This window comes from Carettochelys insculpta, chromosome 2 (genome assembly GCF_033958435.1).
Source record: "Carettochelys insculpta isolate YL-2023 chromosome 2, ASM3395843v1, whole genome shotgun sequence".
NCBI classification, from domain to species: Eukaryota; Metazoa; Chordata; order Testudines; family Carettochelyidae; genus Carettochelys; species Carettochelys insculpta.
In genome coordinates this window covers 65,455,267-65,469,381 of record NC_134138.1, presented here as the reverse complement: position 1 = coordinate 65,469,381, position 14,115 = coordinate 65,455,267, and the positions used below count along the sequence as shown (strand labels likewise).

Below are 14,115 nucleotides of genomic sequence, written 5' to 3'. Positions count from 1 at the left end.
TTAGTCTGGCTATGGTCTGAAGAAGTGGGTCTGTCCCACGAAAGCTCACCTAATAAACTATTTTGCTAGTCTTTAAAGTTCTACTTGACTGCTTTTTGTTTTTAGTTTAGGTGGTATTCTCCAGTTTGGCTACTTTTCCGAACAATAGGCAATTGAAATGTCAATCCCATAATGGCAAGTCCCATATTCTTTTACTCAGGCAAAGCTCCAAGTACAGATAGTGGAGTTAATGGGCTCTTTGCCTGAAATTTGTGTTTTACCTACATAAGAAATACAGGAGTATGCTTGTTGTTGACAAAACTAAACAACTTTACATCCTTCCTGAGGATGACACTAATTAACAGTTTTTAATATGCATTTCTTCTCTGTGAATAAAAATGAGCTGACACTTCTATTAGATTGGTGTTGTGTTTCTATTCCCACCACGCCTTACTGTAGAAGGAACTGGCTTAATTTTTTTACAGTTTTTCTAATGAGGAATTTTTACAAGCATGGCAAGTAAGTCAACTAGGTAATAGTCTGCTGAGCCTTTTCCACGAAGTCCTGAAAAGCCTACGAAGCATAACACATAAATTTTAATCACTGTCATTTTTTATTGTTTACAAATCGAAATAACGCTCAGATAGATTTTCAGGCCTAAATTGTCCACTGTTACACCAAAGCTGTTCCACAAGTGATAGCAATAGTTGGAGCACTGTCAATGGGTGCGTCTACACTAGCTGGCTACTTCGAAGTAGCCAGCACAACGTCGAAATAGCACACAGCGCATCTACACGTGCCGTGTGCTATTTCGACGTTGAAATTGATGTTAGGCAGCGAGACATCGAAATCGCTATTCCCATCCGAAGATGGGAATAGTGCCCTACTTCGACATTGAACGTTGAAGTAGGCTGTGTGCAGATGATCCGGGTCCCGCTACTTCAAAATAGCGGGGTCCTCCATGGTGGCCATCAGCTGAGGGGTTGAGACGCTCTGTCCAGCCCCTGCGGGGCTTTATGGTCCCTGTGCACAGCAGCCTTTAAAGCACCATGGACCCAGATTTCCTGTGGCAGAAAGTTGAGAGCATGCAGGCAGCAGCACACGCACGTGCTAGCCCTGCACGCTTTCCAGAGGCCCCAAGCTGCACTGCCACCAACCATAGCATCGAGCCAGCCCCCCAAGCGCCCCCAGGGCTCCCCTCCTGAGGGGACCCAGGCACCCTCAGCCACCAAGCAGGGGGCTAAAAAGAGGCGGGGCCCCTTCTGGTTGGGAGCCGAGCTCCACGACCTGCTGGGGCTCTGGGGTGAAGAGGAGGTGCTCCACATGATGGGGAGCAAGTGGCAGAACGCAGAAGCATTCGCCCAATTGGCTGAGGGCCTGGCTGCCCGGGGTCACCCTGCCCGCACTCCAGATCACGTCTGCAGTAAGGTGAAGGAGTTGCAGCAGGGGTGCGCCCAGGCCCGGGACTCGGCCAGCCGGTCTGGGGCCGCCCCCGCTGCTTGCCCCTATTACAGGGAGCTCAGTGCCATCCTGGGCCCCCGGGACACCTCCTCCCCCGCCACGCTTGACACCACGGCCGATGAGCCCTAGCAGATCTCGGAGCTGGAGTCCGGCCTAGAGGCCAGCCCCACACCCCAGGGTCCACCCGAGGAGCGCCCCCTCGGGACAGCGGAGGAGGGGTCCAGCAGCGAGGAGGGGTGGCTCCTCATAGACCTCCCCTCCCGGAGCACCAGCCGGGCATCCACCCACCGGGCTTCCCCCGACCGTGGCAATGGATGGTCAGGTACGTACCACACAGAGCACACACCCACAGGCCACAGGGTGGGGACACCAGACATGACTGGGAGCCTCACACACCCCCAGTGGACCCCAACCCCCCACTGCCCAGCCACAGCACGGTCCCAGGACGGTGGCACTGCCATCAGCACCTGTCAGCGCTCGTACCCATGGACAGCACTGTGCCTTAACTCTGGGGGCAGGAGGACAATGCTACAGGGACAGCCAACAGGGACATCACACCCACCGATGGGGACAGAGACCCAGCACGCAAGGGGGTTGGGGGGAATGGGCCATGGGCCAGGGAACTGTACTAACAGCCTTCCCCTCCCTCTCTCCCTCTCTGCAGCTGCACCATCCGATGCCTCAGGCAGCCAGGCACCCTCCGTTGTCCCCCACAGCCCGCTGGAGGTCAGCCACCTCCAGCACCCAGAGACACTCCCAAGGCCAGCAGGACGGTCCCGCCACCGCCGGACCCTGGGGATGGTCCCTGTGGACCCCCAGCTCCTGGCAGCTCTCTGGCGGCAGACGGAGGTGGCGGAAGAGAGACTCTGCTTTCACCGGGAGGAGTCCACCCGGCACTGGGTGGCGTGGGAGGACTTCATGGGGGTGTTCTGGGACATAGCTGGGTTGATCCGGGCGGCTGTCGCCCAGCTCCTGCCCCCTGCTACCCCCCGGGATGCCCTGCCCACCGCTTCACCTTCACCCGATGCCCCACCTGCCACCCCACCTGCTTCACCGCCTGCTGCCCCACCTGCCGTGCTGCCTGCAAGCTCCACAGGACCAGAGTCCACTGGGGCTGAAGACCGGCCAGAGGAGGCATCACAGCTGTACTTGCCAGTCCTCCCAGCCCCCAGCCGGCCACGCCAGGGACCGCGGACACAGGGGGGTTGCGAGACTTACCCACCGGAGTTTGCGCCCCTCTACCCCCACTCCAGACTGATGGGCCAACGGTTGAGCCGTCCACCGGGCCCCCATGTATATAGTTGTCCCCCATGTATATAGTTGTCCCCTTTTTTGTATACTGGTTGCAGTTTCTGTTGTGCACAAAACAAGTTAGCATTTTTGAGAAAAAGAAAAGGTTTTATTTTCCAAATAACTGGAGGCGTGTGCTTGTTGGGGGGTGGCGTACGGGTGTTGTGGCGGTGTGTGGGCAGTGCAGGCTGTAGTGTGGGGGGGTCTTTCGGGGAAGGCCACGGAGGTGCTCGGGGTCTCCCTGATCGAACTGTGCCCGCAGGGCCTTGCGGACCCATACCCCCTCATGGTGGGCCTGGCGGCTGGGTGCAGCGGCCAGCTGAGGGAAGCCCATGCCAGCTTCGACCACCCACCCCTGGATGAAAGCTTCCCCCTTGCTCTCAACAATGTTGTGGAGTGTGCAGGACGCACCCACAACTTGGGAGATATTCTGGAGGCTGACATCCAGGTGGGAAAGGAGGCACTGCCAGTGGCCCTTCAGACAGCCGAATGTCCTCTCCACCACTGGGCAGGCGTGGTTCAGGCAGGTGTTGAACTGCTCCTGGCTGGTGTTGAGGTGTACAGGCACATGAGCCAGGGCTGTAGGGGGTAGGCCGCATCCGCCACGAGGCAGAGGGGCATGGTCGTGTCCCCCAGAGGGATCTCCCTCTGGGGGATGTAGGTCCCTGCCTCCAGCTGGTGGCACAGGCCCGAGTTCCTGAAAACATGCGCATCGTGTGTGCAGCTGGGCCAGCCCACATACACATCCTGGAAGCGGCCCTGACTGTCCACCATGGCCTGCAGGACCACAGAGTGGTAGCCCCTGCGGTTTATGTATCTTCATCCGCTGTGGTCCGGGGCGTGGATAGGGATGTGGGTCCCGTCCAGCTTTCCTGGCCCCTTATTTCAACAGGGAGCGCTTGTGTGTGTGGACGCTCCGCATTTCCTTCAGGGGTGGCTCCTTTCGACGTTCCCTGTCGCTACTTCGATGTTCAACGTCGACGGCACCAGCCCTGGAGGACGTGTAGACGATATGCATCGAAGTAGCCTATTTCAATGTTCTTACTTCAAAATAGGCTACTTCAACGTAGTGTGCTAGTGTAGACGTAGCCCATAAGAGGTCAACACTTGATTCCATTTTTGCCACCTATGCATGCAGATCTGTTCTGACTAGAGTTAAATCACAGCCTTGCCCATGCTCCTTATATTATCTCCCCTGGACATGTATCAATGGAGAAATGTTAGGGGTTGAAAAGACTAGTGGAGATAAGGCCTTAGAAGAAAGGAAGACTTGAAGTTCTTGTGAAAGTTGTAGGTTCCCAGCACCTTGCAGGATCAGCCCTATAGGAAATCCAATGAAAACCAATGGTCTGTGGCCACACTAGATGGGAATAAGGGGCTTTCCAAGTCAGGGGGTTGTTTCAAAAGGCTCCCCCAGCTACACAGGTGGCATGCATTTTGAAACCAGCAATTTTGAAGCGCATGCAGCCGCCATTATGTTAAGGAAATGCTGCATATTCATGGTAGCGCCTCATTAGCCTGTCCTGAAGTGCCACATTACCATAGCCCTTCTGAAAGAAGGGGCTAGTGTGGCCACAGCTGTAGAATTGGACTCTCTCCTCCCCTCACTGGTATTTGCAAAATTACTCAGAATTTACTGCTAAAATGTTTCCACATAACTTATCTACAAGAAGATATTATCTCTGTAGAATCTTTCATTCCCCTTCCCACCTTCAGAATATACAAGCACTTTACACTACTGTACACACAAGAACTGTTTTACTCCAATGAAACATCTTTGGGATGGTATGTAAACACATTCCATGTAGAAACTTTAAAGAAGTAATGAAGTATAACTCCCAGTTAAATCTGTAAGGGAAATGTAGGTCTTGGATTTTCATCCAATATGAAAGATTTCACTTCCAGAACCATACTGAGTACATAAATTCAGCGCTGATTCAGAGATGAAACAACTACTCCTCTGACAAATTACCAACAGTTTCTCCTGCAGCTCCTTGCGTTTTTTTCTTGGAGATTTCTCGACTATAGTTCTCATATGAGAGCAGATAAGATCATTACAGACATAGGACATAGATCAGAGATCAGCAACAAAAATAGCAAGAAGAGCCATTTTTTCCAGTTCAGAAAAAATATCAATAATTCAAGAGCCGCAATGAACAAAAATAAGAGATGGTTCTTAATAAATAATGTCAAACTTTTTGCATACCTATTTTAAGAACACCACACACAAAATGATTTGTAATGCAATACATATTTATTGCAGGGTGTTCATAAACTTGTTACATACAGTAAACTCTTTCGTATCCAGCTTTCTATTGTCTGCAATTCTCAAATAACCAGAATTTTAAACATAAATAAATTTTAGTTATGTTTTCTATAACTACAGTATAGTGAAGGTAAATATAAATAAATACTGCAAATACAGTGGAAAATTATGGCATACATTGTTATTGGTAAATAAAGTACCATGCATATGCTTTTGTTTGTTTCTTAATATCTACTCTTGTTTTTCTTTAGTGTTATGTATTGCTAGGTATACTGCTCTATTATCCAGGATATTTGAATATCTGGCAAGCTCCCAGTCCCAGGGTGGCTGAATATGGAAGAGTTTACTGTATTCTGTTTCCTCACATTTTATATGTATTTGTATCACTGTCTTCCTGACTCTCACTCCCAAACCTTCTCTCTCTCTGGAGGATGCTAGCAGGAGTTATCCAATGTTTTGAGCTCAGATATTGTTTGCTATTTAGATGTGAGTTGTTCATTTTTGGGCTTTTAGGTATTCACCATTTATTGAAAATAATCAGGAGAGTTTTCTTTTTTTTTTTTTTTTACTTTGCAATTATAGTGTCAAGAGCCACAAAGAAGTTGTTAAAAAGCTGCATGTGGCTCCTGAGCCCCATGTTGCAAAAACCTGACATAGCTCATGGTAGGATGTCCCATTTCTTGAATGATTAAAAGGATTCAGCATCACAGTCTGTCCTAGCACATTACATACCATCTCTTGTCTGATTGTTTGTTTCTGTGGTACAAGGACTATTGCTAAAGCAGCAATAGAGAACAGCTGATGAAGACTTGAACATCGAAGGCAGAATATGTGACAGCTGCATAAGTTCCAGTCATACAAATATACTTTAGGCCCTGCATATTGTTTTGTGCAACACTTTAAATTCCTGTCAGTGCTACAAATTGGAGCACTGTTTGTAACCAGCTTCCCTGTTTTGCATACAGAAACTAAAGAGTGAGGCAGAAAGCAGAAACTGAAGAAGCAAAGTGAAGCCCAGCACAAGTAGCAGCCCCTAAAGAAAATCAGAGAAAAAATTTCACAAAACATCCACACTGTAGAATGACGAGCTCTTCTAATGCTATATCCTGATCAACCCATTTGGTCTTCTCTTGGAAGTTACTGTACTATTATACGAGCTAGTTCAGTGAGGGCCAAGGAGGCACAGCAGGATACAGCCAATGGGCAGTGGAGGCTATATTCAATGGGAGCATAAGACAACGACCTTGCTCACCTTGCCCTAAGGCTGGGCCTGACTATAACGTACATGGGGGAGGTGAAAACAGATTTATGGTAACTCTTGAAGAGCTCAGTCTGATGCCTACTGAATTCAATGAGGAGATTCTAACTGAACTTCAATGGACATTAGACGAGCCCCTGAATTCTCATGCGTATATGGTGTTTAATTACTTCTTTTACTATCTCTTCTCCATACTAGTTCACTGTTTTTATTTTTGTGTGCAGACAAAAAGTACGTAATATCAGTATGTCGCTATTCTTGTTTTTGCTGTGGCTGCTTTTTGGCTTTGCTTTTTTTTTTTTAATTCATCTGTGTAGCACTATTCAGTATGTGGGATAGAGTAGTAATCAGGGTGGAAGATAAGAAATAATTAATATTTCTCCAGGAAAAACATGGGAAACCTAGTAGAGAAGAAAATGTCCCTGCTGCCATATGTGTACAGTCAACTGTTTTTAATGTGACCATGGAAGATGTGTTCGGGCTGCTTCTTTAGGTATCCTCCCTCTGCAATATCTGCTTTTCTAACTGCTCTTTTTTCATTACCATCTTTTCATTATTTTCTCTGCTTTTGCATTCCTGGTCTTTGCAAAGCCGTTTCCTTCCCCAAGTACTTGATCCAATTTGTTTCCCATAACAACAATAATAACAATATAAATAAATACTCCTTTAACAGCAGGTTAGTGGCCAAAATGAGTTTTCTGGCATTCACGTGTAACTCTTCTTGATGTCAATCGGTTGATTTCTTGATTTCACTTAATTTGCAGGGGGGGACAATCTGCCCCATAAGAGGGGCATCCACCTAGAAATGTAACTATTACACGCAACTCTCTCAAAATAGAGGCAGTCCTTATTATTTTTCAAAACTGGGGGAATATCACTTGCACAACTTTCCCAGTTCTTTCATGTTGTATTCTGCTGTTGGTTTGCATATACTGGCTCATCCTATGCATATACTTCAGATTGTGAATGGGTAACACTCTCAGCTGAATGGTACCAGGATTACCCTGTTTCAGTCTGACCTTCACTTACACCACAGTTTTTGTTGAGCAAAATTGCTTGTAACCCTACACAAAATGTGGGCAATGGAACCACATGGGAAACAGAATGTTCCACTGACCAGAGATTAGAACCCAACATTTCAGTTCTCTTCAGAACTCTGTCTTTAACTTTGGGTGACCATGTGCAAATCATTTAACCTATCTACACCTCTGTTGCTCCATCCATTAAATGGGAATTGTGGGTTGTCTCCTCAGCTGTGATGCAGCTCAACTTGGTGCACCTCTGACTGGGTAGCTGAAAGACACCTTTCTCCCTCCCTTGAATTCAGTTTTTGAGTAGGCACTGAACCAGCTGTGGGTAAATGTCAGCTCAAGCTAAGGACTGCTTTAGTTTGTGATCCCTCCTGAGGGACTGTTGTTTTGATGAGGGTCAGCAGAGAGCATATCGTGTCCTGACCTCCATGCATACACCCCTCCACTTGGTGTAGAACTTGAGGTTCTAGGGAGGAGCTGGCTAAATTGTCTTTATGTCCCTTGAGGACTCAACTAGACATTAGAGATAAAAACTACCCAGCACATTAGCTAATTGGCTCTCATGTGAATGCAGGATTGCTCCTTTCAGTGTTGTTGCTCTGTCCCATTTAGTTTTTACATGCCCTTTTTCCATTCTAGTGATACTAAATGAAAACTATCAGAGGGGTAGCCGTGTTAGTCTGGATCTGTAGCAGCAACGAAGGGTCCTGTGGCACCTTACAGACTAACAGAAAAGTTTAGAGCATGAGCTTTCGTGAGTTAACTCAGCATCTGAAGAAGTGAGTTAACTCACGAAAGCTCATGCTCTAAACTTTTCTGTTAGTCTATAAGGTGCCACAGGACCCTTCGTTGCTGCTAAATGAAAACTAGATGGTCTGGTTATTTTTCTTCAAATGATTTGGTAATAAAGGGTCTGTCTAAAAAATAGCAATTGTTGTAAACTGATTTGTCACCAACGCGTGCAAAAGCAATGAGGAGAAAGTGGTTAGGCAATGTAACTGTGCTTATGTCTTGAGTTTTGGGTAGGGGGCTGAGTGATTCCTTATTTTAGCCACCCAGTTCACATATGCCTGGATATAATATGTGGCATTTTGTGCCCCATAAGGGCTCACTGCTGTGATTGACTTTTGGAAGCAGTACTGGATTTCCTAGAATCTTGGTTCATCAAGATGGATTAAGAGAGCACAGTATTAAGGGTATTTTTAGGGCAAAGCGGATGTAAAATCTTCATTGACTGACTATACCGATATATATAACCTCAATGATGAACCAGGTGTTTGAATGTGTATCCAAAAATAAATTTGGACCCTTTAAAACCTTTCCCTCTGATTACTTTATACATGTACGCTTTTTGTGATGTATGTCTCTTACCACTTCAAGACTCTGGACTTCATAGTCTTTTAAAGTGGAGCTTTTGCAAATTTTCACAGCCACTACCTACTTGAAAACTTAACAATATGTGTAGTTTATAACTTTTTTACTTGGAAAGGGGTCTAGTTAGCTTCAACCTGGAAAGTTAGAATCTAAAGCAGTTAGAAATTAGAAAGTTAGCAATTGAAACCCTTGAAAGTTAGAATCTAAAGCAGTCATGCTTTGTTTCTGTTTTGTACCTGCAGTAATAGAGTTAGGAAGCCACTTCCACCTATGGACACTGAGTACTAACAACATACCCAAAGAAAGGAGTTGGGGTGCAAAACTGAGACCCCTTAGTAAATTAAGTGAATCACATTAGCAATTCATTTGAACTTAAGCCTGAAAGATTTTTCTCTTTGAAATTAGTAGCAAAACTCCCATTGGTTTCTATGAAACAAGATTAAATTCTTCACTGAGCACAACATTATCACTATGTTGGATACATTAATTATAATAATTAAAAATAAATAATAAACAGCATAAGTAATAATATATTTTTCCATGTGAAGCTTTTGTTAATTCATTGCTGAACTGTTAAAATATTTTTGTTTTTCTAATATTTATTATGATAATAAAAGACTGAACTGTGGAAATGTGAAAAATGACTATATTTCTTTCTTTCATAAGAAAAGTGCTGTAGTTTTTCCACAACTATGAAGTAATTTAGTTTTCCAAATATTGGCAACTTCACATTCAAATTTATCCCAGCCTTCACAATCTTGGCTACATGAAAGCCAGCACTTTAAAATTCACGATCCTTTTTGATTAGCTGACATGATGAGTCATCAGCCAAGCTCTGTATGTGCCACTGTGCTGACCTGTTCTGCATTAGAGAAGCTCAGGCTGCATTTCATTTGGAGGGAATATATTACAGCTGTACGTGCTTCAAGACACCTGATTTCAGACTATCTCAGATTTTTTCTCTCTTTTTTTCCATCTAAAATTGGAAAGTCCCCAATTTCCATTGAGGAATTGGCTTTTTGTTGCTAGGTTTTCTGGTCTCATGTAACTAACTGCACATGAATGTTCCCACATGTATGATTATTCGCAGTGTTGTTCTATGTAGTTAGCCACAGCTTTCCTAATTAGGCTATTTTGGACCTATCAGTAGTCCTCAAAGGGCAAGTAGATATGTATTGATTGCTGCTTACAAAGGGAAGAAGACAGACAATGAATTTAGCTCTGGTGTAAAGGATCCGTTCATCTTCATGTAGGCGCAGTTGGAGGAAAAATTGTAATTGGTAGCTATGAGACAGAGGTCCAAAAAGAGCATGGACTAGTTTGCATTAATGAGAAGGAAACACATTGCAAATCATTAAGTCTACATCTACACATGCCCCTTTCTTTGAAGGGGGCATGGTAATCAGGGTGATGGGAGATTACTAATGAAGTGCTGTAATTTTGAGGAGTAAAGGCACTTCAGAGTAGTACAGGCACTTTGAAGTGCCCGCGGCTACATGGCATGCTAGCACTTCGAAGTTTGGCACTTCGAAGTTGCCGTGGGGGAGAATTTGCCTCATGAAATGTTGCATATGCACTGCAGCACTTCATTAGTAATCTCCGATCACCCTGATTACCATGCCCTCTTCAAAGAAGGGGGCAAGGGTAGACATGGCCTAAATGTTGCAAATCATTATGTAAATGAACTGACAACTATAAAAATATTAACTTCTTAACCTGACCTAGAAAAGATACTAGGGAATTAATAAAGAATTTAAATTGGTTTTGAAATTTAAGAAGGTTATACTGATATGTATTCAGTAGGCTATTAGAGTAATAGAAATTGATGTCACTGGATTTGGAGCCATCCCTTAGAATTATACAAGGATATTACTGTAAAGGATGATAAAAAACAAAACCACCTTAAAATAGCAGGGATATAATTGTGTTATTTCTGTGGGACTTTTCCATGGAACTTTTCAATAGCACTTTTATTTTCAAAGCTAAAGGTTATATAGGCCGTGTCTACACTAGCCAAAAACTTCGAAATGGCCGTGCAAATGGCCATTTTGAAGTTTACTAATGAAGCGCTGAAATACATATTCAGCACCTCATTAGCATGCGGCGGCCGCGACACTTCAAAATTAGCGCAGCTCGTCCAGACAGGGCTCCTTTTCGAAAGGCCCTTGGCTACTTCGAAGTCCCCTTATTCCCATCTGCTCATAGGAATAAGGGACTTCAAAGTAGCCAGGGGCCTTTCGAAAAGGAGCCCTGTCTGGACGAGCTGTGCGGCGGTGAGCCGCGTCAATTTCAAAGTGCCGCGGTCGCCCGCATGCTAATGAGGCACCGAATATGTATTTCAGCACTTCATTAGTAAACTTCAAAATGGCCATTTGCATGGCCATTTCGAAGTTTTTGGCTAGTGTAGACGTAGCCATAGTTATTTATAATTTATCTTGAGCTTAATACTCATAGTATTGGAGTTAAAAAAATCGCCTTAGCAATCGTGCCTAAGACTTCATAGCAGCTGATTTCTATTTTGGTAAATTTTTGTAGAGAAATAGATAGACTGCTATCACTATATGAATCTGAAAGTACACACAATAGCAAAATTCTACTGCATACTGAAAACTGAATTATCACAATAATATTTTTAAAAAAGAATCACATAGTTTGTATCAATCTATGAATTGCTCTTGAGATTCTCAGTCAGATCTGTCTTAATTACTTTTCTCAACTGGAAGTCCAATCTGATGATGTAGTGCTTTTGTAGCTATGTATTAGAAATTAAGATAGTAGCATCAAGAAGTCAGGAAAAATTATTGTAAATTTTATCTTTTTTATTATTTTAACAATGGCAACCGATTAATTGGGGGTGCTGATTCATCAATGTAATTAAGCATAACTGAACTTGGTTCTGCAAAAGATAGGTTAATTTCAGTATGAACATGGCTTGTGAGGTAATTAAAAAGTATGATAAACAGCAGCTTGCAATATTAACTAATTTTCCTCTCTTTTCAGGTCTTGAATGTAATAAACACATTGGACAAGACATACAGATTTTTATCAATGCTATGAAAATAAACCAAGTTGCATTAGCAGCAGAAAATCTTCAAAGGTACAGAAATTAAACACTTAACCAGTAATTAATTAAACCAACCATGCCACAAGCATTTGCCGCATACCCTACTTATTAAGTTAGGTCAATAATTAAACTGTAGTAAATCATCTGTCTGTTCCGTTCTGTCACACTTTAAAGGCTCAAGCTTAAGTCAAGGACCCTTTATGCTGTAGTGGCTCAATAAATGATTCCAGAAGACAACTGAGCAACTCAAATTGTGTTATTATTAACATTATTTTCAAGACATCAATAAATTACTTATTTTGTTCAAAAATAACATATGACCAAAATTAATGCTTCTCTAGTCCTTAGAAAAAAGATATACTTCAGGTTTTGAAGGCCAAAGACAGCCATGGCAAGATAAAAGGGATTTATTTTGCTGAAAGAAAGATGTATACCACCCAAAAATAATGATTTGTTTTTTCTAGTTTGTGTGAAGTCAGTGATCTTGAAAGCAAGAAGCTAATATCATGGCATGTAGCTGGCCATAGTGCAGGCAAGTGCTTTGTGACTAGTCTCATATAGCTCTGCCAGTGCAACAGAGACAAGATTTGCGGGATTGTCTGTTTCAAGTCCTGGATAACTTGAGAGGCAGATTCTGCCTAGTACAGCAAATTGATGGTTTTGTGATGTGGGAAAATGTGCTGTAAGGAACTAGGGAAGGACTATCAACTCTTTCTTCTTAACCTGCCAAAGTGAAAACACAGAACATATTTTGGGACTCTGTCATATAATGGGAATCACAAGATATATTATAATGCAACAAGCTTATTATCATCTCACATTCATTTCTTCACTATCAGTAACATTTGCTGTCACCTTATTTATATGAATTATTATTTCTGGTGAAATAATTTGCAAATGTATATGAGATATAGCAGATTTATGAGGGTTAGAAACAAGTTTGTCTAAAATTGAGACATCTCTAGTAATGAAAGGCAGTTATGAGAAATCAAATGTATTTTACATGTGACTTCAATTGAATTTAAGTCCAATCTTTGCAGAGATATAAAGTTAGTGAGTGTGTTTATTGGCTACACTTTTCTTTAGTTCTTCTGTCTCACCACTGTTCATTACATTAATAGCCCAGCTGTCAGATCTGTCTCCTGAACCTCCCAAAATTCAAGGGGTTTTGGGTGGAGATTGGTTTGGAGCCCATTTGTATTTTTAATGTTAACTAACCATGTAGGGTTTTGGTTTTTTTTTTTAGTAAATTAGATTGCTTGTTCCTCAGTAAGTATTCCATGATAATTATAAAGAACATAATATTACTCAGCCTATCAGATGATGTACTTGGTTGATTCCTCCTCCCCCACAAACAGCAATGTCTTACATAATGGAATGGCTTGTTGACTGCTTCATTAAAATTGTTGGAGCAGGTTTTGTGGTTTTCTTCTTTAATGTTTATTTTTCAATTATAATACTTAAAATGTATTTATAGAGCCATAGATTATAAGGCCAGAAGTGACCACACAGATAATCTAATCTGTCCCTGAATTAATTGCTATTTGAACTAGAGCATCTCTTTCTTTTTTTTTTTTTTCAGTCAGTCCTGACTTCAAAATTTCCAGAGCCCCCAAAATCTTTGGTAAGATAATCCAGTGGCTAACTATCCTCACAGTTAGCGTTACACCTTATTTCTCCATATTGCACCTCCCTAAACTGGTACTTTCTGGTCTGGCGACATCTGTGCTCAGGATGATGGATGTTCCTGGGCCAGAGTGCTCCTGCAGCTGGGACTCGGGCAGCAGGAGGGCTGGCTCTCAGTCCTGTCATGGCTGCTGTGGCAGGGGAGGTGGGGCCATGGCCCCCAACGCGGGAACAGCAGGCGAGGCAGAGCTGCACTGCAGCATCCATTCCAGAGGATCCAGAGCTGTGCTGTGGCAGCCCAGCAGCAGGTCCAGGACTGTGGCAGCCTGGCAGCCAGATGAACTGGAGCCAGTGGCAGGCAGCCTGGCCAGCCAGAGTTGGAAGTGGAGCCAATGGAAGGCTGGGGTGTGGGTGGCAGGGGACCTTCCCTGATCCAGTAAATTTCCTCATTCAAGACCAGTCAGGTTCCAAGGGTGCTGCTGCAGGGAGGTCCAAACTGTAGTGTAACTTGTCTGGCTTGACCTTCCAGTCTTTGGATTTCCTTATGCAGTTGTCTGCTTGACTGAAGACCCATCTATTATCAAATTTCTTTTCCCCATGTACGTACTTGTAGAGTGTGATCAAGTCACCCTTAATCTTCACTGTGTTCAATTCAACAGATTGAGCTGGAGGACTTGCTACTGCAGGCAGTATAGACAAACGTCTTGAGTCTTATCAGTACAAGACATATTTTCCAATTCCTTAATTGCTCTTGCAGATGTTCTCT

General features: G+C 43.7%; 1 protein-coding gene across 1 annotated transcript in view; it reads left to right on the top strand.

The window, feature by feature from the left end:
• The window catches only part of SULF1 (sulfatase 1), a 189,534-nt gene that overhangs the window by 25,572 nt on the left and 149,847 nt on the right, over positions 1–14,115 (top strand). The window contains exon 2 of the mRNA XM_074987106.1: positions 11,660–11,756. The gene's annotated coding sequence lies outside the window, so the exon portion shown is untranslated. The remainder of the gene's footprint in view (positions 1–11,659; positions 11,757–14,115) is intronic.